At 38.3% G+C, this 18393-nt stretch overlaps 1 protein-coding gene across 1 annotated transcript in view; it reads left to right on the forward strand.

The window, feature by feature from the left end:
- The window catches only part of RELL1 (RELT like 1), a 65351-nt gene extending 47571 nt beyond the window's left edge, over positions 1 to 17780 (forward strand). Inside the window, exon 7 of the mRNA XM_044682368.1 lies at positions 16313 to 17780. The gene's annotated coding sequence lies outside the window, so the exon portion shown is untranslated. The remainder of the gene's footprint in view (positions 1 to 16312) is intronic.
- The last annotated feature ends 613 nt before the right edge of the window (positions 17781 to 18393 follow it).

The raw sequence follows: 18393 nt of genomic DNA on the forward strand, positions 1-18393 counted from the left end.
AGTGGCAATATTTAGTCTTCAGGAAACTCTTTTCCATTTGCTTCTAAGATGTTCCTTACCACAATCATGGACTTTGACTGTTTTACTTTACTTTTCTTTTTTTTTTTAACCCTTATCTTTCATCTTAGAATCAATACTGAGTATTGGTTCCAAGGCAGAAGAGTGCTAAGGGCTAAGCAATGAGGTTGAAGTGACTTGCCCAGGGTCACATAGCTAGAAAGTATCTGAGGACAAATTTGAACCCAGGACCTCTCCTCTGTAAGCCTGACTCTCAATCCACTGAGCCATTTCACTGCTCACCTCCATCATTCTCTCTTAAAGAGAAAGTTCTAAAGGAATGGAAAAGATGGCTTTTTTTAACATTAAAAATTCACAGAAGAAAACATCTAAACTTTAGCAATTATCAATCCATATGCCTACTTTCTCATCTGAGGCTATATTTGAACCCGAGACCTCTCATTTCTAGACCTAGCTGTTTCTGGCTGTTTTTCTAAACTTTTTGTGTCATTGTGAGGGGGCAGGAGAGCTTTTGGGGAAGAAACATGTTCAAATCTGGGGTTCAGGTGAAAAGATGACATATATATTATCAGGTATCGATACATCAATAATATATTTTTTATATATGTATATATATGACATATTATATACATATATAATAAAATTAGGTAATTGGTAACAGATGTGAGAAGGGTGAGGCACCTGCCCTTCCTGAGCACCCGAACCTAACTTGTTACTTATTGTCTTATTGACTTTGATGCTTCTTAGACGACGGATACATTTTAAACCTGCATGTCGATGCTTAGGTTGACTTTAGGTAGCCCCATTTATGCCACTGCGCCCATTAAGAATGCCATCACCCTCCGGGTAAATGTGAACGATTAACAAGAGAGGAGCATGCTCCTCGATCAAAAACAAGCCCACATACACACAACTCTTAGTCTCTGTTTTTAATCTATAAGTCTGCTGGGGAAGAAAAGACTCTGAATGTGTTTCAGAATTTAACATGATTATATTTCTCAGTAAAGTTTCCAAAATCAGCCCTAAATCTGAGAGTGATAGAAAGAACCTCAGCAGCTACCCAGGAGCTCGACCTGTAACCAAGAGGAATCTCCACTCCAGCATTCCCAAGAAGCCATTCGTGCCACTTCTGCTTGACCCACCCTTCCCACAGGCAGACCACTCAGCTTCTGGGTAGCTCTGATTCCTGGGAAGTTTGTCCTGAGGTTAAGCCTACGTTTCTCTCTCTACCGTTTCCAGCCCTTCCTCCTGGTTCTGTCCTCTGGACAAAACAGAACTCTTTCTTCTGGAACTAGTTTCTGTGGCTCTGTTGCTGATTAGAAAAGGCTACTCAGGCATTTCGTCTACCTTTATGATAAGGGAGATGAATTCTCTTTCTGCCTGTGACAACAGGGACGACACTTTAACTTGAAGGATTATTTTTATTTTGGAATATTGCTTCCGTCAAGTGGTTCCAGTTTAACTAGTAGGTGAGCATTGTAAAATTTAAATTAAATATGCAATAACTTCAAGTATTATATTTTATAAAGTTTATTAATAATCACTTGAAGTAGAAAGAAAATAAACTAAAAGAGATAGAAGTACAAACCTAATTATCTAACAAAAAAGTAAACCCACATGAGTAAGTTCTCCTGCCTGCCCAAAAGCTCGCTCCAGCTGCCATCAGGGGAAAGAGAGAGAGGAGCGGGGTCACACACAAACTTTATCTCCCAAATGTAAGGATGTAACATGAGAACGAAAGTGGGATGCTGGGAAAGAGAGTCCTGGGGAGCAGATTCTAATTACACAATAAGCATTAAATAAATGTTGGGGCTACCAAAAGAGACAAAAGACCATCCCTGCTCTCAAAGGGTTCACAATCCAGCAAACAAATCTATACAAACCTGCTATATAATGGAAGTACTGAGAGAGGAATTCAGAGTTGGGAAAGGTTTCCTGTAGAAGGTGGGATTAAGGAAGCCGTGGGTAGAGATGAAGAAGGGGAACATTCCAGGCATGGGGGCAGGCAGAGAGAATTCCTGGAGTTGAGAGATGGAGAATCTCATTTGTGGAACAGCCCGGAGGTCAGTCTCACTGGATTTAAGAGTCTGTGGTGGAGAGGCAGGTGTCAGGAGCCTGGAAAGGTATAATGGGCTAGGTTCTGAAAGGTTTGGAAAGTCAAACCAAAGATTTTCTATTTGATCCTGGAAGGGACGGAGAGTCATTAGAGCTTATTGTTAAGGGATGACACGGCTAGACCTGCACTTTAGGAAAACCACCGTGAAGGCAGAATGGAGGAAGGATGGGCATGGGGAGAGACTTGTGTCAGGCAGAACCACTAGCGGGCTCTTCTGGTTACTCTAAAATAATGTAGTACAATGAATGGATAGAGAACCAGGCCTGACGTATGAAGGACCTGCGTTCAAATGTGACATTTCCTAGCTTTGTTAGCCCAGGCAAGTCACGTACCCTGAATTGCCACTCTTCTGTCTTAAAATTGATATTAAGACTGAAAGTAAGAGGGTTTAAAAACTTTCTTTTATTTTGTATATTTTTTACTTTTTTGCCAATTACATTTATTAACAAATTTCCACATAAGTTTTCCTAAGCTGTGTGATTGAACTTTTCTCTCTCCCTTCCTTCCCTTCCCTTTTCCAGTGCTGGCAGGTGAATCCATCTAGGTTATACATGTGTTATCACGCAAAACCTATTTCCATATTGTTTATTTTTATAAGTGACTAATCTTATAAAACCAGAACTCCAAAACATGGGCCCAAATAAACAATTGAAAAATCATCTGCTTTGATCTATATTCCAACTCCAGCAGTTCTTTTTCTGGAGGTGGACAGTATTCTTTGTCATGAGTCCCTCAGAGTTGTCCCAGGTCATTATTGCTAATAATAGCTAAGTCCTATCACATTTATTGTTCCACAATATTGCTCTTACTGTGTACAGTGTTCTCCTGGCTCTGTTTATTTCATTCACTCTGCATCAGTCCATGAAGGTCTGAAAGAGTTAAAAAAGAAAAAAAATGTCTACAAAGACAGAGACTCCCTTATTTACATTTCATATTTTGCCCACTATTTTGAACAGGGCTTTGTACACAGTTCTAGAGTTAGAAGAGACTTTAGGGGTCATCTAATCCAACTCTTTCTATATGAGGAAATTGAGTCTCAGAGAGTTTAAGAGGCTTATTTGCACAGTAAGTATTAGAGGATGTATTTAGGCTCTGGTCCTTTGAAACAGATCCAAAGTTCTTTCCATTTGAAATAACGTAGATTCTTGATGGAGTAGTGATGATAATGTAGAGATATCAAGGTTTAGTTGGTTCCTCGGTACCTCACAGTGAAAAGGCCTGTGAGCCTCCTCACAACTACCAACGTGCTTCTCAAACTCCCAGATAGATTTTAAAAACGGGACAGGGATTTATTTTTGGAAACATGGTAAGACGAAGGGGAGGATTAAAGAATTAGGATTCCCTAACTTTAAGGGTTCTAGCTAATATCCTACCTTCTAAGATCTCCACATGGAGATTTCTTCTTTTGCTTCCACACTCCCACAATCCCTACTCTGTCTGTCTAACTTCCCAGAACTGATTAGCTACCTGACACTATTTAATCCTCCCAGATTACTTTTGTAGGACAAACAGGTCTTCTGAGTAGCTTCAGGGTGAACCCTTTATGTCAGGGTTCAGCCCTAGTAGGGTTAGGCCTAAGTTGGCTTCTGGCCTTTCTACCACAGGCAGTTTGTACAGGCTTGTCTGATCACAGGTCTTCTGAGTTGACAGATACTTCCAGCTTGCGGGAACACTGATGATATCAAGTCAATGAAGGGTTTTTTTCCAGTTAGGAACAGCAGGGATCAAGGTATTTGGCCAGGGAATAGAAACCCAAAACCTCCTCAGTTGACAGAGACAGAGAGGAAGTTTTAGCTCCAGATAGCCCCGAGGACAGGAAGTCCAAGAGCCTCCCAGTAACTGCCTTTGTTCACTTTTATCCCCTTCCCTGTATTGAAGAACACAGCCTCATCGATTCCACAGCATGCAGTCAGGTCCAGCAAACCTTTCTCTTAGTAAAATCTCTCTCTTTCACCTGTTTGCAACCCATTTCTCTTCTTCCCTTCTTGCAATCCACCCTTTGGACAAAACCAAAATTCATTTTGAAAAAATGTTTTGGTATTTGTCCACCAGCAAACTTAAATTCCCCTTATCGTAATCCTATTCTATCATTCTTACACATTGTGTGGTACAAAAGACACTTAAATACTTGTTGACTAAATGAGAAGCCAATGCTTAATCTTTAGTTGCTTTTTGAATTTATATATTTTTTAAAAATGTAAGTCGCCAAGATAGAGTTTAATACTGTAAGGCTGATGGATTTATTTTTGTGTCCCCCTTTGACCATGGTTCCTTTGTGTAGCCACATGTAAGTTGCTATCTACCTCATTTATTTTGGCAGTGAAATTGAGAAGCTTTCTTTATTCCACTGAAAATGTTTTTTGATTTCTTCTCGAAGACTAAGCTTTTGTTCTTCTAAGTTGAATTGAGTTCCTTTTATCCACCAAGTAGCTTTGTCAGCAGTCTTCCAATTTAAGAAAAAATTAGAAGCATATAACATTGTTTAGAAACATATCACTCATTCCTTCAGTAAATAATCTCTTTCCCATTTTATAATAGTTCTCTTATTAATAAAATAAAGATCTTTAAAATGCATGTTAAATTAATTTTGCTGGATTGTGTTTTGATAATTTTTTTTGCAATATTTTAATAGATCCATAAGGCCTTTTGGTATAGTTACTTCATCTGCCAGGGCAGGTTCCAGTTTATCCTTGCCTTTTCTTTCTGGCTAGTTCTCGTTTGGGCTCCTCTAGAAATCACCCATAGTGGATTTCCCAAATATATTGTGGGCTATCTTTCTGATCTTTTGATATTTCATGAATACCAGTGCACCCCTGGCCTATCAATCTGCCATCATCAATCTCAATGAATGATTGGCTGATCTCCTGTTGTGAACATGGATATGCCTAATCAATTCTTTTACATTAGGTCTTTTGAGCAAAATCTGGTTGGTATTAAATTTAAAAACTTAAAAAAAATCTGGTTGGTAATATTCTGCAGTCTGATTACATCCATTATACATCTCCCCACTGTCCATTAGAAAGACTATAATTTTGAAATCTTTGTAGTTGTTTGTTGAGTCATTTCAGTAATGTCCAACTCTTCGTGACCCTGTTTTGGGGTTTTCTTGGTACAGATACTAGAGTGGCTTGCCATTTCCTTCTCCAGCTCCTTTTACAAATAAGAAATTGAAGCCAACAGGGTTAACTTGACTTACCCAGGGTCACACAGCTAGGTAAGTGTTTGCAGTCAGATTTGAACTCATGAAGATGAGCCTTCCTGATTTCAAGTCTGATGCTGTGTTCACTGTGCCACCTATCTGCCTTTTGAAAGAAGAATACTTAGTACTTATGTAAAAGGGGAAAATGGGAAGATTATGGTTGGACTGGATATTTAAAGTTTTATCACAAGGATCAATTACTTGATTCTGAAATAAAAGAGACCCAAGTCAGGATGACTTTTATGGTGACTTATTTACAATTAGGAAGGTTGAAGGTAGGGAAAATGAGAGAGAGAAACTATGGCCCGGATCAGAGGCCCGGACAAGGGAGGCTTCAGAGGCCCCAGCAGAGGCTTCTAGCCACAAGGCCTCCTCTAAGAAGAGAGGCCTCTTTGAGCCTCCAGAAACACTAAGGGAAGAGAAAGAGGGTCAGCCTAACTTACCCTCGTGACAATTCAAAGGGAAGCCGTCTGAGGTCTCACTTGAGCTCCTCCAAAGCCAAGTTCAACAGAGCAAAAGCCCTCACACGAAAATTACCATCATATTTAAAAGATAGCAGCTTTCGTCACTTCCTGCATCCACCTCCAATTTCACGTGGACAAATGGCAGCCTCAGCCCTGTTTTGGACCACCCGGGAGGCAGTCCCTTGTTTTTGATTTGTTACTATCACATGTGGGTCACAGACCTTCCCTTCCCCTCTTAATTCTAAGGTGGGTGGAGTGACATTGTTCCTGGTGGCTAAAGTCTATAAAGAATGAATGAGGGCAGCTGGGTAGCTCAGTGGAGTGAGAGTCAGGCCTAGAGACGGGAGGTCCTAGGTTCAAACCCGGCCTCAGCCACTTCCCAGCTGTGTGACCCTGGGCAAGTCACTTGACCCCCATTGCCCACCCTTACCAATCTTCCACCTATGAGACAATACACCGAAGTACAAGGGTTTAAAAAAAAAAAAAGAATGAATGAGGGTGAGCTAATTCCATTTACACACTTACTTTTTACTATCTGTATCCATGGTCACGGTCCTGTTGAGGTTTGGCAAAAGGCATTTGCCTCCTGGCCAATCCAAGTAAAAAATTTGTGTTTAACATGTAAAATATAAAAGAATGCGAATGCCATTTACTTTATATTGTTTGTGTGCTTGGAAGAGTAAGGATAAAATTTCAAAAGAAATTACGTAAAATTATATTAAATAAGTTTTTTTTTTAAAGTGAGTGTTGCCTTATTTCTCAATTTCAAAAACAATTAAAGTACATCCTTCTCTCCCCACTTTATTTTAGAACCCCTGACTAGCATTTTTCTCTTTGCTTGAACAGCTCCCAGATGCCATGTACAGGGAGAGGGAAACTAATCTACTTAGCTTGTATTGGTTTTAACATTCATTTTAACAATGCCAGTCTTTTATGTGAATTCACATCCATGTATTTTAGAGTAATGCCACACTTTAGCCAGAAACGTCTTTTTGAAACAAAAATTCCCCCCTTTTTAAACAGAAAAGAGGCATGACATCTGTGGCCAGTGGAGCAGGAGGAGTTCTGAGTAAAGGCTTGGAATTCTGGGAACCAGTTTTGAGGGGGTGGCTATGAAGAAGAAAATAAATGCGATGTAGCAGAAATGAAACTGACAGGGATTCGTCCAGAAGAAATACTTCATTTTCTCACATAGGAGCTTCTTCCCTCATTCCTTCAAAAGTCTTTTCCTGCTTTGGGGAGACAAAGTTGTACGTAAGTTTCTAACCTGTAGAAACTTTCCACACTCTTCTTCCCTACAATCTATTTTTTTATTTAAATTAATTTATTTCATTTAGTAGCCTCCCCCCCCCCAAAAAAAAAGAAATAAAACCCTTGTCTGTAATATGTATAATCAAGCAAAACAAATTCCCATATTGGCCATATCCAAGATTCTGGACTAAAATCGGTCCCCTTATTTCTGTGCTCAGAACCCTACGACATGGTTCCCTGATGCCTCCTTACTAAAATTCAAACTTAATCCTGCTATGGAGGACCTCCCCAGGCTGGTGCCATGCTACCATTTCCCTCTCCTTCTACGTGCTCTCACCAGGCAGCTGGTACCGCCGAGCATTCCCAGGAGCGCTGGTGCCTTCCTGCTTCCCCTGCCTGGGTACCTGTTTTTCACGGTGCCTCGAATGCCCTCTCTGCAATTAAATCCCTACCAGCCCTGGGAGCCCAGCTTAACGGCTGCCAGCTCCGAGCCTCAAGTTTCCCTTCTGCAAAAGGAGGGGCTTAGACGAGATGATCCCCAAGTTCTCTTCCAGCCTAACTTAACATTTTATGGAAATTATCTTTTTCCTCTGAACAATTTTTCCTAGTTTATATTCTGATACAAACCCTCACAATTCTTTTATAGAAGTGCCAATTTATGGAAGATAACCGAATTCTCCCTTGGGTTTATTGAGTCATTAACTTAGCCTTAGTCATGAGTTCACGAGCAGGCTATTTAATGTGTTTAGGAAAATCTTAGTTTGATTTTGCCTTCTTTTTTTTTCCTACTGGGGATAGGAGTGAGGTTAGAGGTGGGGGTGGGATTGAGAAAGGGGCTAAGGATAGAGAATTAAAAAAAAAAAAAGAAAAAAGTTTCATTAAAGCATTAAAAAAAAAACCACACCCTAACTTTTTGTCTTAGTAAGAACTCTTTAAGACCGAAGGGCAAGGGCTAGGCAAATGCAGTTAAATGACTTGCCTGGAGTCGCATAACTGGGAAGTGTCTGAGGCTAAATTTGAATCCAGGTCATCCTGACTCCAAGCCTGGTGCTCTATCCACTGTGCCACCTAACTGCCCCTATTAAAGTATGTTTTAAAAATGTGTAGAAAGGAACAAAAGAGGGAGGTCAGGAAGAATCCTAGGCAAGCAGGACAGTTGGAAAGTTACATGGTCAATTGGTTATATATTTTAAAAATAAAAGCAAGCTGCACATCATAGATATCCACAGTTTTGTGCATAATCCTCTTTCTTCTGTTCTACTGTGTTTATGAAAATGCCTAATTAATTTACTATTTAATCCAGGAAATAGAAAGTCTCCAAACTCCTCGTAATCACAGACTTGATTAGAAGTGAGCAACCAAGATAGTGGATAACTTAGCCACATGAATTTTAAACAGATTGCTTGAAGTCCTCCAAACCCTCAAACTGAAGAAGTTTTAGTGAACAATTAGGATTTTTAATGTATTTTTTTGTGCTTATCTAAATAAATAGAGGGCAGCTAGGTGGTATCGTGGATAGATTGCCTGATGGGGACTAAGGAAGATGAGTTCAAATCAAATGAGACAACTGCTAGCTATGTGACTCTGGGCAAGTCACTTTCCCTGCTTGCCTCAGTTTCCTCATCTGTAAAATGAGTTGGAGAAGGAAATGGCAAGGCATTCCAGTATCTTTGCCATGAAAACCCCAAATAGGGTCATGAAGATTTGGACAGCAATTGAACAGCAGCAATTACGAAATAGAATTGAAAATGCTGCTCTCTCTTTTTTTTTTCTTCAGAAATTAATTTAACAAATTAGAGGCATTATCCAGAGTTTGACATATCTATGTCTATTTCTAAATATATAAATGCATATATCTGTCTATATCTGTATTTATCTATTCTACTCTTTATTTAGAGAATGTAGTTTAGTAGTTTAGAATGCTGTCTCCAAATACAGGGATCACATCCCAGTCCCAATCTGTAAGACCAGCTTAAGTCATTGAACCTTAGTTTTTTTATTTGTAATTTGGGGATAAAAATATTTGACAGTACAGACCTCATTTTTGTGAGGATCAAGGAGGAGAAGTCACATGAAGCAGTTTGCAAACTTTAAAGCACCTGAGTGAAAGCCTGTGATTATTGCTGATTTCTATGAGGTCCATCCCCAGGAGGATGTAAGCTCGAGAGCAAGAACTGCTTTCCATTTTATCTTTGCATCCATAGTGCCAAGTGTGATGCCTTGTTCAATACAGGCACTTAAATACTTTTGGATTGGTCTCTTAAAAAATACTGAAACAAATGAAATACTCTCTTGTTTACTGTTCTTACTAAATTCCAGGAATATAATTTTTTTGCTTCTGTTAAGTAATAGAAAGGAAGTAAGGTATAATAGAATAATATTGCACTGGGAAATGAGGAGAGTTGGGTTCTAGTGCTGTCTCTGCCATTAACTTGCCACATGTCCTTGGACAAGTCACATAAACTCTGGACTCACTTCCAAAATGAGAGAGTTAGACTAGATTTATGGACTTTCTAGCCCTAAAATGCTATGGTTATGGGACTCATATTCCTTTCTAAAAAATTTACTGCTTTATCATTGCTGTGGGAAAGTATTGGATCAATACTAGCTTGTTCTCTAAAAATATTTCATCCAAGTTAGTCTTTCTAGATCTTGGGAGGTCAGAGTTCCTTGTTCCACTGCAGGGTTGTTATTTAAAAGCAAAACCGTACAAAACAAGACAAAGAAACACACCCAAAACTCTTCCCTTCCCATATCTTCTCAGCCCAGGGCCCCCTCTCGGGGGCCACTCCCTCAAAATTGGCTGATTTTTTTTTTTACTTTGTGAGTACTTTTTTTCCATTTATCTCCTCTTATTTCTTTACTCTCTGTTAGTCTTTCTTTAGATTAAATGAAAGGAAAATTTTACTCTACTCCATTTCACTTTTTTCAAGCATAAAAATTCTGCAATTTTTAGTGTGTTGTTATAGAATACTGATTTCTTAAAAAAATTTATTTTCTGTTCTAAGTTTTCTCCCTCCTTCCCTCTATCTTTCTTGAGAAGGTAGGCAATAACATACCTATTTTATATATATATATATATATATATATATATAAAGTCATGAAAAACATTTCCATGTTAGCCATGTTGCCAAAAAAAAAAAAAGGAATATAAAAAAGTGGGGAAAAAATACGTTAGTCTATTCTGAGTCCATCAGTTCTCTCTCTGGGGGTGGATAACATTTTTCATCATGGGTCCTTTGGAATTGTCATAGATTATTGTCTTGATCAGAGTAGCTAAGCCTTTCATTATTGATTATTACAATATTATTATTACTGTTTCTGCTCATTTCACTTTGCATCAGTTCATATAAATCTTCCCAGGTTTTTCTGAAACTATCCCCTTTGTTATTTCTTATAGCACACTACTATTCTATCACCATCATGTGTTAGTCATTTCTCAATTGATGGGCATCCCTTCAAATTCCAATTCTTTGCCATCACAAAGAGAGCTCTGTAAATAGTTTTCTTTTTCTTGTATGTCTTTGCGATATAGGCATAGTAGTGGTGTTGCTAGGTTTTCTAAGGATCTGCACAGTTGTGAGTATAGTTGGCTACATCCCCTTTGGGTGTAGTTCCAAATCATTCTCCAGAGTGGCAGGATCAATTCACAATTCCACCAACAGGGAATTAGTATATCTATTTTTCCATATCCCCTCCAGCATGTATTATTTTCCCTTTTTTGTTATGTTGGCCTATCTGATAGGTGTGAGGTGGTATCTCAGAATTGTTTCTTCTTTTAAACCCTAACCTTTCATCTTAGAATCAACATGGTCGTTTGGACCCAAGACAAAAGAGCAGTAAGGGATAGACAGTGGGGGTAAGTGACTTGCCCAGGGTCACACATCTAGGAAGTATTTGAGGCCAGATTTGAACCTAGGACCTCCCATCTCTAGGCCTGGCTCTCAATCCATAGAGCCACCTAGCTTCCCCCTTAGAGTTTTAATTTGTATTTTCTTGCATTATTAGTTATTAGATCATTTTTTATAAAACTATTGATAGTTTTGATCTCTTCTGAAAATTGCTCATTCCAGAGGACTGATTTTTCCCATCACCCTCAAAACCTTGGAGTGAAAGTTTTTGAAAAATATTGAATTCATTTTTACCTTTAAGGTATTTTTCCTTTGTATTTGAGACTTAATCTTGATGTTTACTAGGTGTTGCTATGTTCAGGCTCCCAGAAGAGTGGCACCAATACAACAACACATATTCAATAATTAAATCAGGCAAACCCAACTTTAGTACTTTGTCCTGAACAATGGTTAAAAGAATTAATCTTTTTTATTTTTATTTTTTCTCCAATTACATGTAATAACAAATTTACACACATGTTTTCCTAAGTTGTATGATTGAATTTATCTCCCTCCCTCCCTCCCTTCTCTCTCCCAGTGCTGGCAGGCAATTTGATCTGGGTTATACATGTAAGAATTGATCTTTTTTTAAAAATTTTGTTCCCCCTGCACCCTCCAAATGTATGCAGTTGAGAGTCTGTGCCCTCTTGTGGCATTTTATTTAATAGACAAATTTCACCTTGCATGCCTCTAAAAACTCAGTTATCAAATTATATTTTTAAAGATGTTGAGTTCTGAGCACAAGTTCAGGTTTTAACTGAATAGATGCATATTGGGACAAACAGATTTGTTAAGAGCTCTAGGGAACGGTGGGAGCCTGTTTAAAAAAATTCTAATCTTTGTTGCTTTGGCTACAGTATTATTTTGAAAGTCTCTCATATTTCAGAATTGCAGAGTGGAAAGAGACCTTTTAGGTCATCGTTGTCAACCATGTGACCACAGATTGATCCATCTGCATTCCTCAAAAACAAGGTTATTAACCTTCTTCGTACCATGGAATCCATTTGACTGGTGGAACCTGGGAACCCCTATGAAGAGTCATGTTTTCAAATGCAAAACATTTAAAATTACAAAAGCATTTTGTCCCCTTCTTAATCCCGTCCCTACCTCTCACCTCATTCCCAACTCTATGGGGGGAAAAAAAAGAAAATTAAAGTAGGAGATTAAAAAAAACAACAACACATTAAGTAGACTGGATGAACTTATGACCAAGCATAAATTAATGACTCACCAGACTCAAGGGAGAGTTCACGTATCTTCCATAAACTAGCACTTCTAAGAATTTTGAAGGTTTATGTCAGAATATAAATGAGGAAAAATAGTTCAGAGAAAAAAAAAGAGAATGTTCATAAAATATCAAGGCTGGAAGAGAACTTAGAGATCTTCAAACTCAAGTCCCTTGTTTCACAGATAAAAAACTTGCAGCTTAATCATTAAGTATTTAAAAAAAAAAACAAACCTATAACTTCTGTCTATTCATTCGAAGACAGACAAGCAACAAGGGCTAGGCAATTGGGGTTTAGTGACTTGTCCAGGGTCAGACAGCTATGGAGTGTCAGATTTGAACCCAGATCCTTTAGACTCCACTTCTGGTTCCCTATTCACTGTGTTAACTAGCTGCCTTGACCCAAAATTTTAAATGACTTTCCATAAGGACCCACAGTGTCAAAGTCAGCATTAGAACTCAAGTCTCTTAAGTCCTCGGCTATTGTTGTTTTTTATTAAGTAAAAGTAATGAAATCTCTACCTATTATACTGGACAGGTAGCAAAGCCCATGAGTACTTTGAGGGAATCTCTACCTTTAGGCTCAGAGCTCATTCTATCACTCAAAAAATCAGTGGCACACATAGAGGCAGGTAGGTAGCATGGTGGACGGAGGGCTGGACTTGGAGTTAGGAAGACTTGAGTTTCCATTTCCATTTCCATTTCCATTTCCGTTTCCAGATACTGACTAGCTGTCTGACCATGGGCAACTCATTTAACCTCTGTCTTGCTCAGTTTTCTCATCTCTAAAAGGGGACAATGATAGCACCTAGCTCCCAGGGTATTTGGGAGGTTAAAGTAATATTAGTAAAGCACTTTTGCAAGCTTTAAAGCACTACAAGTACTATTATTATGACTTATTAGATGGATAGATATGTATGGACAATAATTCATACAGAGAACATCTGGAGATTTTAGTGCATAGTAAGCTCAGTTAGAAGGAGGTGATGCTATCATCCCTTCAAAGTTGCACTGACTTTTGGTGCATGCTGTTTGTAAAAGTACTTTGTCTTTAGTGCTCTGACAATTCAAAGGAGCTGTTTTGTCCAGTTTACTCTTGAATAAGAATTCCCCCCTTTGACAGTAACGATAATAATAATATTATTAATTATTAATAATAAAATCGATGCTGTGCCGTAGGGTTTGCTACGTGTTTGTACACGTCGTCCCAAAGGAATGGTGGCTTCATCTTTACTTGGCGACCCGTGGGAAGGAATAACCCAGATTTCATGAGGTGCTCCATTCTGCTTGCACACAGTTCTGATTTTTGGGGAGTTCTCAGTCTCCTTCACTTTCCATCCACTGCTTCTAGATTCTGCCTTCTGGGGCTAACCAGAACAAATGGAAACTCTCTACCACATATTAGTTCCTTAAATATTTGAAGGCAGCAAATGGAAAACCACTCTAGGATCTTTGCCAAGAAAACCCCAAATGGGTTCACAAAGAGTGGGGCATAACTGAAACAGCAACAACAACAATCCTCTCTGTATGGGACAGCTCGCTGTCCCAGTGGATTGAAGCCAGGAATATCTGAGATAAAAATCTGGCCTCACTTATTGGTTGTGTGACTTTGGGCAAGTCACTTAACCCTGTTCACCTCAGTTTCCTCATCTATAAAATAAGCTAACAAAGAAAATGGCAAGTCTCTCTAAGTGCCTTTGCCAGAAGATCCCCAAAAGAGGGCACAAAGAGTCAGATGCAATTGAAACAACTGACCAGAAATCCTGAATATTGTCCCAACGAGACATCTTTGGCTTTTTTAACTGATCCTAATGTGACATGATCTTGAGTCCTTTCACTATCTGAGTCACCTCATTCAGGGCATTCTTTTTTTTTTAAAGCAATTCTTTTTGGGGTTGTTGTGAGTATAAAGTGAGATAATATTATAAAGCACATTGTAAAAATTAAAGCTCTATATAAATTCATATTATTATAATTTTAGATAGGTAGACATAGTTATCTTCTTGGTTACACTTATGTGATATTTCCCCTACCTTTACAGGGTTGAATTTAATAAAGCTAGCCCTTCAGATGCTATTTCCCACCCAATGGGACCTTTAGTTTGGGTCCTGGCCATCAGGTAACCACGCTGGCAATGCATGTGCTTGTTGACTATGTGACCAAAATGACTTCTCATAGGCATAGAGCAGTGGTTCCCAAACTTTTTTGACCTACCACCCCCTTTCTAGAAAAAATATTACTTAGCCCCCTGGAAATTAAATTTTTAAAAATTTTAATAGCAATTAATAGGAAAGATAAATGCACCTGTGACCATCACTGCCTCCCTGGATCGCTGCAGCACCCACCAGGGGGCGGTGGCACCCACTTTGGGAATCACTGGCATAGAGGATAGATAAGACATGATTGAGTCAACTCTGGCTTCTCAAAAATGGATTTCTTTATTAAAATCATCACAGTTAACTACTAATGAGTATTAACCACCAGCTTAATGAATAATTGCTGACTTGTTTCTTGTTGATCTGCAATTTAGAGCAACATTTGCCAAAATAGAAAGATGAAGTTATAATGTGATCTCTTTCTCCTCAGACTGTAAATAGTATTGTAAGTAGTAAGGAAAACTCTGGAATTGGAGTCTGGAAGACCTTGTTTTTAATCCCATGTCTTATACTTTATAGCCAGGTGACCTCGGACGAGTCACTTAACCTTTTAGAGCCTCAGCTTCCTCATCTGGAAAATCCCTGTACTCACGGCGCCCACCTCAGAGGGTTGTTGTGAGGATCTGAGGAGCTGATGAATGTAAAGTGTTTTTCACACTTCCAAACTCTCTGTAATTGTTTACTGTGTAGGAGACAGTGATGGCCACTAAACTGTGGAAGCAGGCTTGTGAATCTTTTCCCTGGGTGTGTGGGGGACAGGATGGCTCAGATCACTCTCTAACGGCTTTTTTGGTCCTAAGTGTTACGATCCTTTGACCATCACCCAATCAGAAGAGCCAATTAACTTTCAATATGCTCGGTAGAATATATTATGTATCCTGATAGAGCAATTAGATGTTTTGAAGATTCTCTTATGTGCCTCCTTTTTCAATACTCTGTGTATTTAGAATCTGCTCCCCAGAACTCCAATTCCAGTTCTGGGGAGTAGATTCTATCTACTGAAGGAGATATCTATCCTGAAGGAACATGGAATGCTGGGAATTGTAGTAGATTCTAATTAAAGGAACATGGAATGGTGGGAATTGGCATTCTAGAGAGCAGATTCTATCTGCTGAAGGAGATATCTATCCTGAAGGAACACGGAATGCTGGGAATTATAGTTCTGGGGAACGGATTGGATTCTAATTAAAGGAACACAGAATGCTGGGAATTGGCATTCTAGAGAGCAGATTCTATCTGCTAAAGGAGATATCTATCCTGAAGGAACACGGAATGCTGGGAATTGTAGTTCTGCGGAGCGGATTCTAATTACACAACCTCATCATATTAACTCATCTCTTTAAATTTCTGTCTTCAAGATGTTCTTCTCAAGTCACTTGACCCCTCTTAGCCTCAAAACCTCCCTTTTATCTGTACAAGGAGGTATCTGGACCATCAGCGTAGGTCTACCATGTTTTAATCTGTTTTTAGTCACCGGTGTTCCTGTCCTGTCACTAGGGCAGGGAAGAACGTGGCTTTTTCATTTTTGTACCCCCCCCCCCCCTCTCTCTCTCTCTCTCTCTCTCTCTCTCTCGAACCTAGCTCAGGGAATAGAATGTAACAGGTGAACTTGAGTGGGAAAAAAACAATCACTTTATTTCCATAAAATTGGTTTTCTTTGTAATCCCATGCATGCATTTTGTTTTACACATTTAAAAATATTATTCTGAGAAGGCTTCTCTAGACCGCCAGAGATCTATAATACAAAATAAGTTTAAGAACCTTTGTTCTAGATGAAACCATCTTTGTGAACTCTGCCTGGTACATAAGCAATAAACTTGGTATGGAGGCAGCTAAACATTCCTGTCTGTGGCAATATGGCGGTCTGTCAGAGATGGTGTGTGTGGCTAGTGTGGTGTATTGGGGTGTCTAAACTTAGAAGGTTGACCTATCATGGTATAATAGTATTATCTTTGAAGGAATGACTTTTTTTTTTGGTTTGTTTCTCTTTCAGGGGGAGTTTTATTCGAAGACACTTTAAAGAGACTGAAAACTTAGGAATGAAGCTCAAAGCCAATTGCCTGAGGAAATATTTTCTTAGATCTTTTGTACCATTTCTGCGCTGGGTGTCTAAGACTCAAAAATGGACCACCATCATTGTATTAGATGCCAGGCTCCGTGTATCGCCTTTATAATTGGTTTCGCCTCTTATGCCTTACGGAAAGTTTATCAAATTTTCAAGAAAGGCAAGATTTGGTAGTATTTTTAACTTACTAGCCTCTTCCTTTGCTCTTGTGTACATAACTCAGAGTCTTCTCATTTCAGTAACATGTATGTACAGTGGGACTGCTAATGTATAGTTTGAGATTGTGCTTTTTTTCTCTGTGGTATGCCTCTTTTTTCACTCAAACTCATTTTTTTCTCTTTGATTTTTTTTTTTAAATCTGGTGAGAAAGGGCAGCAAACATCACCAGTTTTAAGGGCACAGAAGTGATGGGCATTGATCTTGGGATGCTCCTCCTCCACTTTTATGCTAATCACATTTTGTCCCTAGACTACCTGTGGCTTCCTTTTAGGGAGTGACTTAAATTTGGCCATAATCCCATTTCAGTGACTAAAAGTGATTTTAAAAGCCCATCAAACAAAACAGTTTTTTTTTTTCTTGACAGCCTAAGGCCCAAACAAGCATCTCTGCTATAGGACCAGGGGCTGAAACTTCTTCCAAACTTTTTTCATGGTGTAGTTACTGGCCTTAGGTGTTGATAAGCATTCATGTGATACTGCTTATAAAGCCTTGCAGGTGTGTTCATGGCAGGTGAGGGCAGACATTTTAGAAGGAGCAGTGATGGAAGGAGCCAGACAAAACCTGGCACTACTTGGGGTTTTGTTATTTAGGCCAAGTGTTTCCAGATCTCTATCATTCTCCTTAAATAATTAAAAAAAAAAAGAAATGAACTTACCATCATCAGCTTCCCAAAAGAACACCTCTGTGTCAGTGGGCTTTTAAGTATTACTGTAAATATACTTTTCTTTTCTAAATCTAGCAAAAAGTTTAAGATATTACCAATTCTCAAGATGATCAGTAGATTTAATTTTGCCTTAATTTTTTTTTCGTAAGGCAATATGGTACAATGGTTAGAGAGCTGGCCTTGTACTCATGAAGATGTGGTTTAATTTCCACCTCGAAGCATGTCATTTAATTTTTCAGTGCTTCTAATAATTCTCTTAAAATTATAAGTTGCATAAAAAGTACAGATCAGATTTGATAGAGGGAATTTCCTCACTGGGAGTTCCCTATGTCAATGAAATCTTAGGTCCATTTTAAATTTGTCAAATTTCTAACAAATCTATACTTGAATAGTTGGATATATGTTGGATACATAATAAAAAAAAGATGTAATTGTGGAAATAAACCTCCCTGAATTCCAGAAAATTATAAGGGATTTTTTTTTGAGAGTGTAAATATTTTTTATTAAGTCAAGATTTTAAAGTCTTAGTTTTTTAAGTTAAAAATCATCATTAATTATAAAAGCTTTAAAACATTATATTCCAGTATAGAAAATCAAAATATAAGGTATTTCAAAGGCTTTAATAATTTTATTCAGGTCAGAGCACTTTTTAGCAATACAATGGTCAAGAAAATACACTCGTATCTAAAATTATATTTAAATGAAAAGCACATTTTTAAAGTATTTTCTAAAATGAGCAGTTTCAGTTTGGTTTGAGTATCTTACAGCTATGCCAAAAGTTACACAAACCCCATACATCAATCATGTGAACATTTTTGTTGGTTTCTTATATCCAGTGATAATTCTTAAGTGTTTGTGGAGCAACGGATGTTTACAAGAGCTTTTATTTCCCCTCTTCCTTTGGAGGGGGAGGAATTTCCTATACAAGCTTATAGAATGACACTAACTATTGTTATCCTCTGTAAAATTTGTAAAGGTAATTTTTCATCATTTTGTGTGTCAAATATATTTTTAACTGTATGGTTTGTACCTTAAGACTTTTGTACTACCAAAGCAGAGTTAAAAATAAAAAGATAACTAAACAGTTTACTTGGTTTGCTTGTCTTAATATTTCCATTTAAGATCC

Source organism: Gracilinanus agilis, chromosome 6 (assembly GCF_016433145.1).
Source record: "Gracilinanus agilis isolate LMUSP501 chromosome 6, AgileGrace, whole genome shotgun sequence".
Taxonomy (NCBI): domain Eukaryota; kingdom Metazoa; phylum Chordata; class Mammalia; order Didelphimorphia; family Didelphidae; genus Gracilinanus; species Gracilinanus agilis.